The 17,029-nt window shown below is 30.9% G+C and overlaps 1 non-coding gene across 1 annotated transcript; it reads left to right on the top strand.

Annotated features, from left to right (window-relative positions):
* Window positions 1–11,411: 11,411 nt before the first annotated feature.
* Window positions 11,412–11,515, top strand: LOC116157307 (U6 spliceosomal RNA). The gene has a single exon (XR_004141337.1). It is a non-coding gene; the product is annotated as a U6 spliceosomal RNA (small nuclear RNA).
* Window positions 11,516–17,029: the final 5,514 nt, after the last annotated feature.

Genomic DNA, 17,029 nt, shown 5'->3' with positions numbered 1-17,029 from the left:
CTAAAAAAGTAATAGATCAAGGATAAAATCAAGAAAGGCATAAAAAAATACTGGAAGATAAATTACTGAGAAAACACAACCACACAAAATCTATGAGATGCAGCAAAAGCAGTCCTAAGAGGAAATTTCATAGCAATACAGGGCTTCCTCAAAAAGTAAGAACAAGCTCAGAAAAACAATTTAACCTACCACCTAAAAAAAATTAGAAAAATCATAACAAACATAACCTAAATTTAGCAGAAGGAAAGAAATAATAAAGATCAGGGATGAAATAATTAAAATGGAGATTAAGAAAAGATAGAAGAAATCAATTAAACTAAGAGCTGATTTTTTTCAAAGAGTAAACAAAATTGACAAACCTCTTGAGAGGCTCACAAGAAAAAAAGAGAGGATACAATTAAAAAATAAGAAAGGAAAATGGAAAAATTACAATCAACACCACAGAAAAAATCCATAAGTAAATACTGTGAAAAATTATATGACCAAAATTTGGACAACCCAGATGAAACAGACAAGCTTATAGAAACATACAGTCCACCAAGACTGAATCAAGACTGAATGACTAGAAGTGAAATAAAATTAACAATAAAAAACCTCATTGCAAACAAATGTCCAGGGCCAGAAAACTTCACTGGGGAATTCAACCAAACATACAAAGAAGAACTCATGCTGATCCTTCTTGAAGTCTTCCAAAAAATTGAAGATTGAAGACAAGGGAATATTTCCAAACTCATTCTATGGAGTCACCATCACCCTGATACCAAAACCAGACAAAGACAGCACTAAAAATTACAGGCCAATATTGTTGATGACTGTAGATACAAAAATCCTCAAGAAAATATTAGCAAACAGATCCCAATGACACATAAAAAAGATCATACACCATGATCAAGTTGGATTCATCACTGGGACACAAGGATGATTCAACATATGCAAATCAATGTGACACACCACATCAACAAAAGAAAGGAGAAAAATCACATGATCATCTCAACAGATGCAGAAAAAGCATTTGATAAAATTCAACACCCATTTATGATAAAAACTCTAACCAAAGAGGGTATAGAGGGATCATATCACAAATAAATAAAACTATTTATGATATATCCACACCAACCTAATACTCAATGGTGAAAAACTCAGATTTCCTAATATCTGGTACAAGACAAGGATGCCCACTCTCACCACTTCAATTCAATATAGTAGTAGAAGTCCTAGCCTAGCAATTAGACAAGAAAAAGAAATAAAAGGGATCCTAATTGAAAGAGAAGAGATAAAATTGTCACTATATGCAGATGACATGATACTATATATAGAAAATCCTAAAGGCTCCACACAAAAAATACTAGAGATGATAAAATAATTCAGTAACATAGAAGGATATTATATCTATATACAGAAATCATTAGCTTTTCTTTACACTAAAAATAAAATACCAGAAAGAAAGTAAAGAAACAATCCCTTTTTAAATTGTATCAAAAATAAATAAATAAAATACTTAGAAATAAATCTGACCAGGGAGGTGGAAGACTTATACATGGAGAACTATAAAACAACAAAACATTGATTAAAGAAATTAAAGATGACTTTAAAAAATGGAATGATATCCCATGCTCTCGGATTGGAAGAATTAACATTTTTAAAATGGCCATATACCCAAATCAATCTACAGATTTAATGCAATCCCTATCAAATTACTCAGGACATTTTTTTACAGAACCAGGACAAATAGTCCTAAAATTTATATGAAACCACAAAAGACCCAGAATTACCAAAGCAATGATGAAGAAAAAGAAGGAAGCTGGAGGAATAACCCTCCCAGAATTCAGACAGTACTACAGAGCTACAATAATCAAAACAGCCTGGTATTTGCACAGAAACAGACATATGGATCAATGGAACAGAATAGAGAACCCAGAAATAAACCCACAGACTTATGGTTAATTAATCTTTGACAAAGGAGACAAGAATATACTTGGAGAAAAGACAGTCTCTTCAGCAAGTGATGTTGGGAAAACTGGACAGCCACATTTAAAATTGATGAAATTAGAACACTCCCTCACACCGTATACAAAAATAAACTTAAAATATATCAAAGACTTATAAGATAAGACACTATAAGCATCCTAAAAGAAAATATAGGCAAAATATTTTCTGATGTAAATCTTAGCAGTGTTCTCCTAGGGCAATCTACTCAGGCAATTGAAATAAAAGCAAAAATAAATACATTGGACCTCATTAAACTGTTAAGTTTCTTCACAGCAAAGAAAACAGTAAGCAAAACACAAAGACTACCTACAGAATGAGAGAAAATATTGTCAGATGATGTTATTGATAAAAGCTTAATTTCCAGAATACATAAACAGCTCATAAGACTTTAGAACAAAAGTTACTATTCATCCATAAAAAGAATTAAATAATGTCATTTGCAACAACATGGATGGACATGAAGATTGTCATTCTAAGTGAAGCAAACCATAAAGGTAAAGAAAAATACCATATGATGTTTCTCATATGAGGAATCTTAAAAAAAAAAAAAAGAAGAAAGAAAGAAAAAGAAAAATGCAAACGCTAATGAAGTCATCTACAAAAAAGAAAAGACATATTAAACAAACTTATGGTTACTGTGAAAAAAGAAGTGGAAAGGATAAGCTGAGAGTTCAAGATTTGCAAATATTAACTACTATATATAATATATATAAAAAACGAATTTCTTCCCTATAGTACAAGGAAGTAAGTTCAATACATTGTAGTAACCTATAATAATTAAGAATATGCAAATGAATATATGTATGTATATGTATGACTGAGGCTCTATGCTATGCACCAGAAATTGAAATATTGTAGCTGACTTTACTCCAATTAAAAAAAATCCCAGGTATATTTTCCATAGAAATTCAACAAAATATCATACAATTTGTATGAAATTACAAAAAGCCTTTCGAGAGTCAAAGTGAACTTGAGGATAAAAAGAAAAAAACTGTAGGTATTACACTCCTTGATTTCAAATTATACTACAAAGCTGTAGCAATCAAAACAGCATGGTGTTGGCAATAAAAAAGAAAAAGAAAATGAAAACCAGATAGGTTAATGAGACAGAATTGAGAATTTAGAAATAAGACCACAAGAATATAAACAATTAATTCATGACAAATGAGCAAAGAACATACATGAAGAGAGGGTAGTCCTTTCAATAAATTGCCTTAGGAAAACTCAACAGTCACATGTACAGGAATTGAACTAGCCCATTTATCTTATATCATACATGAAAATTAGCTCAAAGTTAATTAATGATTTGAATGTAAAATCTGAAGACATAAAACTGCTAGAATAAAACACAGGTAGTCTGTTCTTTGACATTGGTCTTATTTCTGTGATATCTCTTCTGGCAAGGGAAAAAATAAAAATAAACAAATTGGACTACATCAAACTAAAAATCTTCTGCACAGTAAAGGAGATCATCAATATAACAAAAAGACAACCTACCAAATGGGAGTAGATATTTGCAAATCATATATTCAATGACGGATTAATATCTAAAATATATAAATAATTCATTCAGCTCAGCAACAGAAAGGCAAAAAGTCCAATTTAAAATGAGCAGCAGAGCTGAATAGACATTTTTTAGATAAAGAAATCATACAGACTGTCACATGCACATGTAAATATGTTCAGTGTCATTAATTATTGGGGAAATGCAAATCAAAACCACAATGAAATATTATCTCACACCCATTAAAATGGCTATTTCCAATAGAGAAAATAAACACCTAATGTTGGAGAAGATGTGGAGAAAAAGGAACCCTAAGATCCTGTTGATGGGAATATAAATTGACAAAACCACTGTGGAAAACAGAATAGAGATTCCTGAAAAAATTAAGAATAGGATTACCATATATTATAACAATTTTCCTTCTGGGTACTTATGCCAACAATATGAAAATACTAATTTGAGTATATATGCACCCATATGTTCATTGAAGTTTTATTTACAGTAGACAAGATATGGAAACCACTTATGTCCAATGGCAGATGAATCAATACAAAAGATTTGATATATACACACATGATGGAATACCACTCAGCCATTAAAAAAGATGAAACCTTGTCATTTGTGACAACATAAATGGACCTTGAGGGTATTATCCCAAGTGAATATATAAGATGGAGAAATACAAATACCATATGATATCACTTGTATGTGAAGATATATATTTGTTCATATATAAATATGAACAAACCAAACCAAAACAAATACAGGGATATAAAGAACAGATTAGTGGTTAGGGCAAAATGGATGAAGGGGGTCAACTGTATGGTACTGGGTGGAAACTAAACTTTTGGTGGTAAGCACACTTTCCTGTATACAGAAACAGAAATATGGTCATACACATAAAACTCATATAATGTTATAAACCAAAGTTACCTCCATGAAAAAAAGACAAAATGTCTTAAATGTCTCAGGTTAAGTACTTAAGTAGCTGCAAAGATAAGGTATAAGAAAAATCCAAAATAAACAGAAGATAAATAATTGTAAAGATAATTTCAGAAACCAATACAACTGACTTCTGGAAAAAGAAAAAGAAAGAAAATTAAAGAAACGCTTATTTTTCTGAGAAAATCAACAAACTCAGTAAACTTTCAGCTAGACTGATAAGGATACTGAAAGAAGAATGCACAAACTGCCAATACTGAGAGTGAAATTAGCAATATCACTACACAAGCTAGAGACATTGAAAAGAAAACTAGAAATTGTTATGAATAACATTTAAACAATATATTTGAAAAATTTTGAGCTATACAGTATAATCTTGTTTATCTATTCTACAATTTTGAAATGCACAAATTTTTTGAAAGACATAACATATCAAACTTACACAAGAAGAAATATATAACATGTATAGCCCTATATCTATTAAAGAAATTTAATTTATGCTTAGAAACATTACCATAAATAAAGCCCCACTACCCACTTACCTTCTGGGTGAATTCTAATATTTAATTATATACATTTTCCCTCAGATAAAAATTCCTACAGAAAATTGAAGAGGAATAAATTGTCAGGAACACAAACCAACATATTCTATAAGGTGAATATTATCCCAATTAAAAACAAAAAAAGGAAGAAAGACATAAGAAAACAATAGGCATCTCTCATAAAGAAAAATATTAAAATAATCTTAAAAGTTAACAACTTGAATCCAGCAACATAAAAATGATAATATATCATGAGCAAGCAGGGTCTATCTTAGGAGCACAAGGTTTAGTTGAACATTCATTATCAATCTATGCAATTCAGTATTATTAACAGACTATCAAGAGAAAGCAATATGATAACATTAAGAGATTCAGAACACTATTTGACATTTTGATTTAAAAAAATTCTCAGCAAATTTCTTCAATATGATAAAATCCATTTATGAAAATTGTACAGCTAACATTCTTTAGTGTGAAAGTGCTTTTTATCTAATATGGGGACAAAGCAATAAAGTTCTTGCCTACCACTCCTATTCAATGTTTTACTAGATACAGGCAGAACTTGGGTTTGGTTCTAGACCATTGCAATAAAACAAATGTCACAGTAAAGCGAGTTCCAGGATTTTTTTGTTTGTTTCCTAGAGCATATAAAAGTTGTGATTATACTATACTGTAGTCTACTAAGTACAACAGCAATATATCTGAGAAGCAATGTATACATCTTAGTTTAAATATACTGTATTGCTAAAGAACGCTATCATCTGAATCTTTAGGAACTGATAATCTTTTTGCTAGTGGAGGGTTTGAAATATTGCTTGAATTTGTGACACAGTGACACAAAGTGAGCAAATACTGTTGGAAAGTGGCACTTGCTTTACACAGATTTGCCACAAACATTCAATTTGTAAAAAACAAACAAACAAACAAGCAAACAAAAAACACCTGCAATGTCTGTGAAATGCAATAAACAGAAGTGCAATATAATATTCTAAGTCTATATTTTGGACAATGAGATAAAACACACAAAAAAATTAAAATCATAGCAGTTAGAAAAACATTTTATTCACAAATGATATAATTGTTTATGTAGAAAATTTTAATGAATAAAGAAAAATAATTATGAGAACTCACCAACTTGGTTAGCAAGACTGCAAGATATGAGATCAGTAGCCAAAAAAAGTCAACTGTGTTTCTAAATTATAGCAACAATCAGAAATCAAATTTAAAAAAAATCAGTAAGAGTAAGTATAAGAATTACTTAAGGATAAATTTACAAATTATTTTAAAACCTGGACTTTGAAAACTATAAATCATTAACAAACAAAAACAGAATTAAATGGAAAAATTTACTATATGTATGAAAGGAAAATTTACTTTTGTTGAGATGACAATTTTCCTGAAATTGATTGACATTTGTAATACAATAACAGTCAAAATGCCTTTTTTTTCATAGAAACTGATAAATCGATTGAATAATGTATGGAAACATGACTGTACCTTGAATACCCAAATGAAACGAAATACGTGAACCAAATTACAGTATTCACAACACCTGTTTTCAAGTCATTTATAAAACTATAGTAATCAGAACAAAATGGCACTGGTTATCTATCTATATCTATCTATCATTGATCTATCTGTATCTCTCTCTCTCTCTCTCTCTCTGTCATGTACCTATCTTATCTATCTATCCAGAAATGGGAGAGAATACAAAAACTATAAGCTATCTATCCATCTATCATCATTCTATCTACATCATCTCTCTATCCAAAAATGGAACAGAATACAGACTGTACACAGACTCGTATAATTTGTACACATTTTTGCCACATTTCCCAAAGCAATTTAAAGGAGCAATTTAATCTTTCAACAATGTTGTAGGAACATTTGAGTATTTAAATAAAAAAGAAATGAACTTGACCTTACAGAATATACAAAAATTAACTTAAGATTGTTCACAGACTTGTATATAAGAAGTAAAAGTACCAACTTTTAAAAGAGCACAGAAGAAAAATGCTTAGTAATCGTGGGTTTGACAAAAAATAAAAACTTATATACTGCACAATAATCACAAACTATAAGTGAACAAGCCAAAAATTTGGACTACATCAAATTAAAATATTTTTGCTTCAAAAAATATTGTTTTTTAAAAGGAAAAAGTGAGCCACAGGCTAGAAGATAGTATTTGCAAAATATACATCTGACAGAGAGCTTATATCTAGGATATGTGAAAAACACAAACCGGTATTATGAAGACAAATAACCGAATAAAATGTACAAAATATTTGAATAAATTTTCACTGAAAAAAGATGGGAAATCAACCCATGAAAGGTCATTAAAATAATTTAAAAGATTATTAAAATAACAAAGGAATGCAAGCTAAAACCATAATGAGATGCCAATGCAAATGCAGTGTAGTGAGCAAAATTACAAAGATTGATCTTGTAATGTTGATGAAACTGGAGATTAACCACTTCTGGTGGGAAAGTAAAACGTGCACTAACACTTTGAAAAGTGGTTTGACAAATTTTTGAAATATTATATCTGACCTACAACTCAACCATTGCACTCCTAGATATTTATTCAAGGTAAATATAAGTGTATGTCTACAAAAAGACATTTGCAAAATGATTCTAAAAACTTTATTTGTAATATTAAAATGGGAAACCATGTAAATGTCTACACATATATGAATGGACAAACTATGGTATGTCAACACATGTATGAAACTCAAAACAATTACTCTGAGAAGGAGAAACCAGAATAAAAAGCCTGCATTCTTGGTTTACTTTATGTAAGATTCTAGAAAAGCAAACTAATCCATAGAGATAGAAAGCATATCAGTAGTTGCCTTGTGATGATGGGAGAATGGAGCAGGAAATATACAAAACGCCATGAGAACTTTTGCTGATGATGAATGTGTTCTTTACCCTGACTGTGGAAATAAGTTCTACAAGTTGCAATATTCTTGCTATTCTACTTAAATATGATTAGCTCTCTAATTATCTCTGCCCAAAGAAAAACTGACATTGTTGACTTAAATAGTTAAGTTTTACTCAATAATTTGTCAATTAATTCAGTTCAAATGAATTTATTCTGGACACGTGGGCTTCAAATTACATTATTTTATGTGAACAAAGTAAACAGACAGTTTGGCACATTTTCCCAATAAATTTGAGCAATGTACAAAATGGGTTTGCTGTTCTTTGTAGTTATCATAGACAAAGTTACAAATAGGATTTATTAGCATACTCTTTAATTATTATTGCTTATTTTCTAATCTCACTCACTCCTTAATTTTTGTACCAATTGACTTTTTTAATCCAGACTTCCTTGATTTTTCCACCTTTAAACTTCAGTGTTTCCTTTTTAATGCTTTGTTTTTATATATGGAGTCAGGTACTCTCTTAGGATAGTTTGAATGAAACTAAGGCTCTTTTTTCACCAGTCTTGCCAATCTTGAAGGCATCTCCTGATAATCATAATTTAAATATTGGCTATCCCTATCTTCAAGTAGAATTAGCCACTGTAATCAGATAATATATAATTTAACACATTTATTGCATACCTAGGTGCTTGCTGAGGACAAAATGTGAGATCATTACTGCAACTATTACACAAAGATATCACATTGTTACTTCAATATTTATCATAAAATTTATAAAAATGTATAGCAAGTATTTCCATAACTTTGTTTTCCTATTAGATTTGAATGCAGACATTGAGTGATTAGTACACTAGGGCTGCCATAACTGAGTACCGTACATCGAGTGGCTTCAAAAGCAGAAATGTATTGACCTACAGTTCTGGAGCTTAGAAGTATAAAGTCAAGGTGTTGGCAGAGCCACGCCCTCTCTGGAAGGTGTTTTTCTTGCCTTTTCCTAATTTCTGATGGTTTACTAGCCATCTTTGGTATTTCTCAGTTTGTAAATGTATCTCATCAATCTTTCATTTTCAAGTGGCATTCTCCTTATGTCTCTTTACATTATCTTCCCTCTGTGTGTTTGTGACCAAACTTCCCTTTCTTATAAGGACACCAGTTATACTGAATTAGGACTCACAGTAATGATCTCATCTTAACTTAGTTCTAAGTTGACAAAGACCCTATTTTATAATAAAGGCATGTTCTGAGGGACTGGGGTTAGGACTACAATATGTCTTCTTTTAGGGAATAAAATACACACCATAACAATGAGAATTATTTGTTTCTGGATTTCACTTCCTAAAAAAGTGACTGGTACATAATATATGCATAATTATTATTCATTAGTTGAATAAATTATTCAAATAATTTTTCAGTTTATAAGTGCATCTCACAAATTTTCCATCTTCAGGTGGCATTCTCCCACATAATCTCACTAGTAAAAATAATACCAAAGTAAGTACTTTAAAACAGCATTGACTCAATTCACATTGTCTTAATTTGCTATCTAAAAAATGCCATTATTTGTATAAGTTACTTGTAAATGAAACAGTGAACAGTGAAGTAACAAACTAGTCATAAAAAGAAATTTGATTAATAACTAAAAGTTACAGTAAAAAGTGTTAAGCCAATGTATGTTTACTAAAATATAGTACTTTAGACTGATGCAGTTCATCCCTGCTCTGACTTCTCTTATTTTTGCACATTAGAAAATAAACTGCCTAAAAACATAGACTATGCCTGTATAAACTTATCAAACATGTTTAATAAAATTATTCATCAACTTAATAATCAACTAATTTAATCAAGTGTGCTTTAACTGGCAGAATTGGTTGATTATTTAGTGTTCAATTATGTAGGCAAAATTTCCTACATTAATGGCCTTTATATGTGACCTAAAAAATCTTTTGCTCAATACTCTAATTAAATATTCCAGAGTAATATTAATTGAAATTTTAGGTGTTTCAATTCAGTTATAATTAAATTTTGTTATCAAATAATAGATATTGACATAGAAATTGTTACTAACATTTTAGAGCAAGAGAGCACAGGAACACAATGGCATTAAAATTGTTTTAATCCTTTTACAAAATGATTTTAAAAGTGTCATATCTAAATTAACTATATTTTAAATTAACAGTTCTCTGTTAAAATTATGCATTCTACTGATTTTATATGTATTTTCTTAATTTGCTTCTATAAAATTATTTTGCAATATAAAAATTAATCTTCTTGGACTTATAATTTTTTCTGGAAAATTAAGCTTGTTTTGATTCACATCCACAATAACTTATGTTATCAACTTCCCTTTACATCTCAAATTTCCTGATGACTTATGTGAACTGGGGCATAAGTAAAAATTCCAAATAGTTTAAAATATCTACTAGATTCCCATAGAACATACTAATAACTAGTTCTATACTATCTCACTGCCTTCAAAAAATACTCAAAAGGAAGCATCAGGCAAAAGACACAGAATAGCTGTCAGAAATTTGAAGAAAAAGAAGAAAGTTGGAGAACCAACACTGCCCAAATGTGGTACCTGATATGGAGACTTAGTATAAAGTTACAGTAATCAAGATTAAGTGATGTTGGTGAAATAACAGATAAGTGGATCAATGGAATGGAATAGAGAGCCCAGAAATAGACCCACACAAATATAGTCAACTGATCTTTGACAGCTGAGCAAAGGCAAAGCAATGCAACAATCTTTTCAACAAATGGCACTGGAACAACTGGACATCTACTGGACATTCATTTTGCAAAAAAAAAATGAACCTAAACAGACATCCATTAAAAAAATTAACTAAAAATAGATCTCAGTAACTTTACAAATGTTTGTGACCAAATATTTGCTTTAATTTAATATTCATCCAGTTTAAACAAGTCAACACTGCACTCACAGGTGAAAAGTAAAACAAGAAATTTTAAATTCTTTAAAATGTTGGCTATTTTTCCCAAAGATTGAAGTGTTTTTTTTAAGAAAGTGGAGAACTATTTTATATAAAGAGAAATAATTATCACACATTCTCTTCACATCCCCACCAAAATCACAATAATGCAAATTAGTGACAAATGTATAGTTCTTTATAATTTTTAGAATCTAAATTTCAGACATTTAAAGAAAATCACCATCAAAGCTTATGTTAAAATTTCCTGCTCAACTTTGAGCCAGTGGTGTGTTGACACTATTGGTTCCCAAAAGTGGACTATTAAATATTCAGGAATTCATTAAAACATAGCTTTATTCAGCCATGGTGAGATATTGTATAGCATGGAAACACTACAAATCAGGATTTTTAACTAAAATTTATTTTTAAATATTTTTTTTTCATTTTTGAAACTCAGTTTAGTTTACTTGTGCAGACACTAGTTATAATAACTCTTGCAAAATTCCTTGCATAGTCTTTTAAATCCATACCTGCAAATAGATTTCTTTCCAAGTTTATATACAGTTCCTTTTTATTTTGGAAGTCACTACAAATAATATTAGATGAATAAAATTAAAGGGTTCACTTTGGCAGCATACATACTAAAAATGGAGCCATACAGAGAAGATTAGCATGGCCCTGTGCAAGGATGACATGCAAATTCGTGAAGCATTCCATATTAAATAATAAATAAATAAAATTTAAGACCTGCAATTGAACACTAAGATTCATGTCTAAATTTATTGTTTAATAGTGATTCAATAATCACCTCTACATCATATAATACACAAGAAGATAAGTACTAAATATACAAATCATGAGTTTTACCTGGCACTACTGGATGGTACTGACTAATGATTACCTATATATAATAACAAAGCAGGCTTTAGCACAGCAGCATCTGTAGAACGGCCTAAATCATCAGATATTGTTCCCCCCTAATTCTTTAATCCATATGGAGATCCATTTTGATTTCTGAATATGAGAACTATGCTATTTCTGGATGTGGTGCCACATAGACACTGAGGAAGCTGTTTAGGTCTGAAATTTCTTAGTTTTATACTCCTTTTTTATGGAGGAAGAAAATCTAAGGGACTAATTTCCATTCTCAGACAGCTGAGCTCCATTACTTTATATATTTCAGGTTTATTTTTTATAAGTAGTGTAGGCAGACCAGGTATTTTGCTATAAATAATCTAAAATAAGAATTTCCTCTTCATCTTCTTGTTAGTAAATTCCAAAAATTGTTCACAAGAAGGTCTGATCCTGGCCAATATTGATTCAGGCATCCCTTAGGAGAAAGAAGATTAGTTAACAGATCTTCTCTTAATTATTTTTCCCAAATATCTATTGCAAAAGGCTTCATCTTGACTACATTTGATACATTAAAGCCAATATAATATCCTAGATTTCAAGATTTTAAAAGGCATCAAGATTTTTTAGGAAATCTCAAAAACATGACTAAGAAAATAAAAGAATAAATAACTGTTTTAGAATAAGAATGCCTAACACATGATGTATTATGCCTCCAGAAGAAATTAGGTAATATTTCTGTTTTATTATGGAAGAGAATTTAAATTTAGGTTAAAGAGTGCAAAGATCAGATAGAGTTAGATTGCATGGATAAGATTTCCAAGAAGGTTGCAGAAGGGTAATGTTCAAGCAGCAGAGTACATGCTTAGCATGCAGGAGTTCCTAGGTTCAATCCCCAGTACCTCCATTAAAAATAAATACACCTAATTACCACCCCCAGCAAAAAATAATAAAATAATACAATAATAAATAAATGAAATGTTTAAAAAAATATTTCCAAGAGGATATATTTTGGCATAATTGCAAGTCCATGATTAATAAGTTGGCTGCCATGGAAAAAATGAAGTAAACCAGCTCTTTGCCAATTTTTCCATTTTTCTTACTCCTACTGAGTTGGGACATATATTCAAGAATGTCATTAAGATTTCAGGTCACTGATTTTGGCTTAGCCACATTTATGTATACATGAGTCATTAGTATAACTGAATAATTTAGTATATGGAGTAATCTTTTCTTTTGTTTCCTTTTAATAAGTGCGTGAAACTTTTAAAATGGGCTAAAATATTTTGTCACATGGAAGAAAGCATGGTCATCTCCCTTTCTTTTTACCAACATGCTTAAACATTCTTATGTTTTTCTCTTCTCTCTTTCCACAATATACAAATGTTTGGGTGTGGATTACTGAGGAAAACACAAACACCCTTATAGTACACCAATCCAAGACACACACAGACAGTTTCCACTGAGGAGTTTTGCCCTCAGGTTTGAAACAAAAGCCTGATTTTAAAAATTGCTTAACTAGCTTTCAGCGTTTTCTCAAGAGGATATATCTGCCTCTGCGATTAGCTCAAGTCTAGAGCGATTAGCTCCAATCATCAAAAATCTACCTTTAAGTCTTCCATTTTTGAGGTAGCTACAGAAATAACACTCCCCACACATATTCAGATGAAAGAACAAGAAGCACAAACTTCATTTTTAACAAAATTAGAGACACTTGCAATCTTGCATTATAATAAATACAATTACAAGTAGATTAAGAAATCAGAAATAACTTATCAGAAAGACCAGGAAATTTAAGCTGCTTTCCCCATCAAATCCATGAAAGAGTCAGGAATTAGAAGCATGTAAGGGAGAAAGTTAGATTAAAGCAACCACTGTCTAAAAACCAAGGACCTCATTGAAAGTCAGGATGAGAAGCCTGACTGATTACTAGACATGAAACTAAACCATTCCCACAGAAACCAGAAGGAATTTCTATGAAGATAGTTAGTGACTAAAGTAAAAGGGACCCAAATAAATAAAGGAAAGTCTACATGAGGAATTAGATTAAAGTGGGGATTTAGGGACTATGAGTAACCTAAGACAGGACTTGTGCACTAACAGCGGCAGTTAGAGAAGCTTCATTCATGGGGAAAAATGAAAAGGTTTACAGGACTCAGAATAACAAGGCATGCAAATCTAAAGTTGCTTCTAAAAAGTGGAACAATGTGACAGCATTAGTGTAAGGGTGTGCATCATACATGCTTCCTGCAATTGTTTCCTCTTTGTAAGGGCCAGACAGGACATGCTTCCTATTTCAGATCAGGGGCCACCAACACATGCATGGAACACCTCAGCACAAGGAAGCTCCAGATGGAGTCCCAGCTGTGGTTTCTTACACTTTAATGTTCACATAGGCATATTCTCCACATATAACCAGCCCTAATGGTGTACCCTTCTTCTAGTCTCAGCAAGACCATTTGCAAATCACCAGCATTACAGTTATCAATAAACAATATTGAGAGGCTGGTGACAATTTTCCAGAAACTTGTCTCAGATTTATGATTAAAAAGCTACATTCTCAGTGTGTTTTATGTCTTGACCAGGGATTAGAGCCACTCAGGTACATTTCTTAGTTCAAGTAACATACCACAGCCAATTTAGACCTGCTGCATTTATTGCTCACAGCACAATCTCCAAATGATTTAATGTTCCATCACAACTCCAGAGTTTGGACAAACATGTCCTTAATGAGGAATTACAGAATCTTTCTCTGAAGAGGTTGAATTATCTGTGTGTAATGACATTTTGAGTCCTAAAACAAAGGAAAAATCCTTGCTAGCTTCCTGATATGACTGATGATATACAGAGATGTCCACAATGTACACAGATATTCCAATCAGTGCATTAATGTTTCACTTTTAAATAAGCATGTTGGCAATAAAAGAACACTGTTGATATGAACAGGAACTCAGAATCTTATCCTCAGAGGTAAGAAAACATATTTTATCTGTGGTAAAGATAAGAAAAATCAGAGAGTATTATAAATATTAGATGTTAAAAATGTGATACAAAAATGAATAGAATAGGCAAAAAAGTGGAAGTTAAAGTTATATAAATCTCCCAAAATTTAGAACTGAAAGACAAAGAGAAGATCAATAGATGAAAATAAGACAATTAGACGAATATCAAGGCAGTTCAATATCCAATTAAAATAAATTCGTTACTGAGGGTAGGATGGGAGGAAACAGAAGGAAGTAACAAGAAAATGTTCAAAGAAATCGTAAAATAAAACTTATAGTTGAGTGTCATAAGTATCCAGATGGAAAAAAACATATATTTTGCCCAACTCAGTCTGTATGAGGGCATGTAGTGTAAAATTTCAGAAAATCAGGGGAAAGGGAAAGATATTAAAATAAAGTTCTTAAAAGAAGTAACAAAACCAAATCAGGTTACATTGAAGCAGAATTCTAAATATAAATTGTATCAAGTTTCTGAACACTAGTTTTGGAGGCTAAATTTCAATGGTGTAATCCTTTAATGTTATGAACTGAAATAAATTCCAATTCAGAAATTGATACTGAGACAAATCATTAATCAAGTATAAGACTGTAAAAATTATTGTCAGGGGAGCAGTCTCAAAAGACCTTCCTGACGTGTTCTTTCTCAGTATATTACAAGGGAGTAAAACAGGAAAGGGAGCAGTGTTTGAGACAACACAAGAAGAAATCTGTGTGTGTGGCATGGAGCTTGGGGGACACTGGGGAATTCTTATGATGACAATAAAAAGAAACCCTAGATCTACAGCAGTGTAGGAGAAAGAACAACTTATAAGAAGGGTATGTCCAATGAGGAAAATTAACTATTCAATTATTTAACAGGATTAAATGTATGAGATTTTTATAATAAGCATATTTCAGAATTTTTAGAGATTGGAAATATTTTAGTATAAATTCAAAGGAAGTTACACAAATGAAAAATACAGTTACTTGAGTAACAGCAAAAATTGTACAAAAATGGAAATGTAAGTAAAATCTGTTGCTTGTCTTGGTAGAGAACAATATTTTCATAAGCAGAATAAGGGATTTAAACAAAAACATGGGATCACTAAATTTAAAGAATGGAGAGGAGGAAAGTGGTATAGTCTTTATCAAATATAACACACATTTAATCATTATCTGTTATTTATAATTTAAAATATAGCAGTTTTTATCATGTAGGTGAAGAAGATGAGTTCTAGAAGAAATAAGTAAAAGATGAAAATCACTTATTTCAAGACTGGTGCTTGAAGAAAAGAGGTTATTGTTTTTAATCTTGTTCTTATAAGCTTTTTCACAATTTTATTTTAAAAATATGTGCAATTACAAATGAAAATAATAACTGATGAGAAAAAAAGAACAGTGTATTTCTATGAGAATGTGTTACTTACTATTATGCCATGCAAGGCTAAGCACCTTGTTTCATGGGGTTTATTTCATTTCATAACTTTTAAACCAACTCCAAATCCTAAATCTATAATTCTCTAATTTTACTTTCTTACTATTAGTACTATTACAAAAATTCTGTTAAACTCTGTGTAGTGTCTATTGGTTAGTTATTGAATTTTATATTTTCCATAAATATGTAAATATGGGTATAGTAGGTTGAGAAGAATTCTAAGTTAGAATAGATGACAGCTAAACTTCATATCATGAATGCTTATCTGCATAACGTGAATGGCAGAGGGCCAAGAATAAGAAATTTCTTAAATCTGCTGGAGGGAGGAAAAAACCTGTTCAAGTCACATTTTAATTTTCAATTTGCATGTTAGGATCAATATGCATCAAAAGTGATTTGCCTGTCACTTTAAGATGCATTCATATTCAGGTGAATGGCTTACTTCTTATTTGTTATCCTTCTTATCTTATCATGCAGTACTGATAAAGGATGTCCATTCTCTGCTTCAAGTAGTTTTAATCCATTCTTAATCCCTGTACTGAACTGAGGCTCTAAATTATTATAAAAAAAAATCTCTTTTAGCAGGTGCTGTCACCTTGTGTCAGTTCTCATTTCTTGCAATATTTGGCCTTTTGCATCACTCCATCATTCTTTGAATATTATACTTTTGTAATTTCTGTGGTGGTCTATTTTCCTAATTTTTCCTTTGATCTTTCAAATTGCTCCTCTTTCTTTTTTCTTCTTTATATTTTCACTCAGTCGTCTTGCCACAACTGTTAACATTTCTCGCCAAAATCTTTATTAAATCAAGTATTTCTTATGGATTTTTCCAATACCTCTCTTCTGACTTCCAAATATGTTTCAATATGTAATCTTTTTTCAAAGCACAATTTATGATTGCCTATAGAATATCTCTACAGAGATTCCACCTCAATTTAACAACATTTATGTGTCAGAAAGCCTTTCTAA

The sequence above is a fragment of the Camelus dromedarius genome, chromosome 13, assembly GCF_036321535.1.
Source record: "Camelus dromedarius isolate mCamDro1 chromosome 13, mCamDro1.pat, whole genome shotgun sequence".
NCBI lineage: Eukaryota > Metazoa > Chordata > Mammalia > Artiodactyla > Camelidae > Camelus > Camelus dromedarius.
Note: the sequence above shows the minus strand (reverse complement) of the source record. Positions and strands in the feature narration are given on the sequence as shown.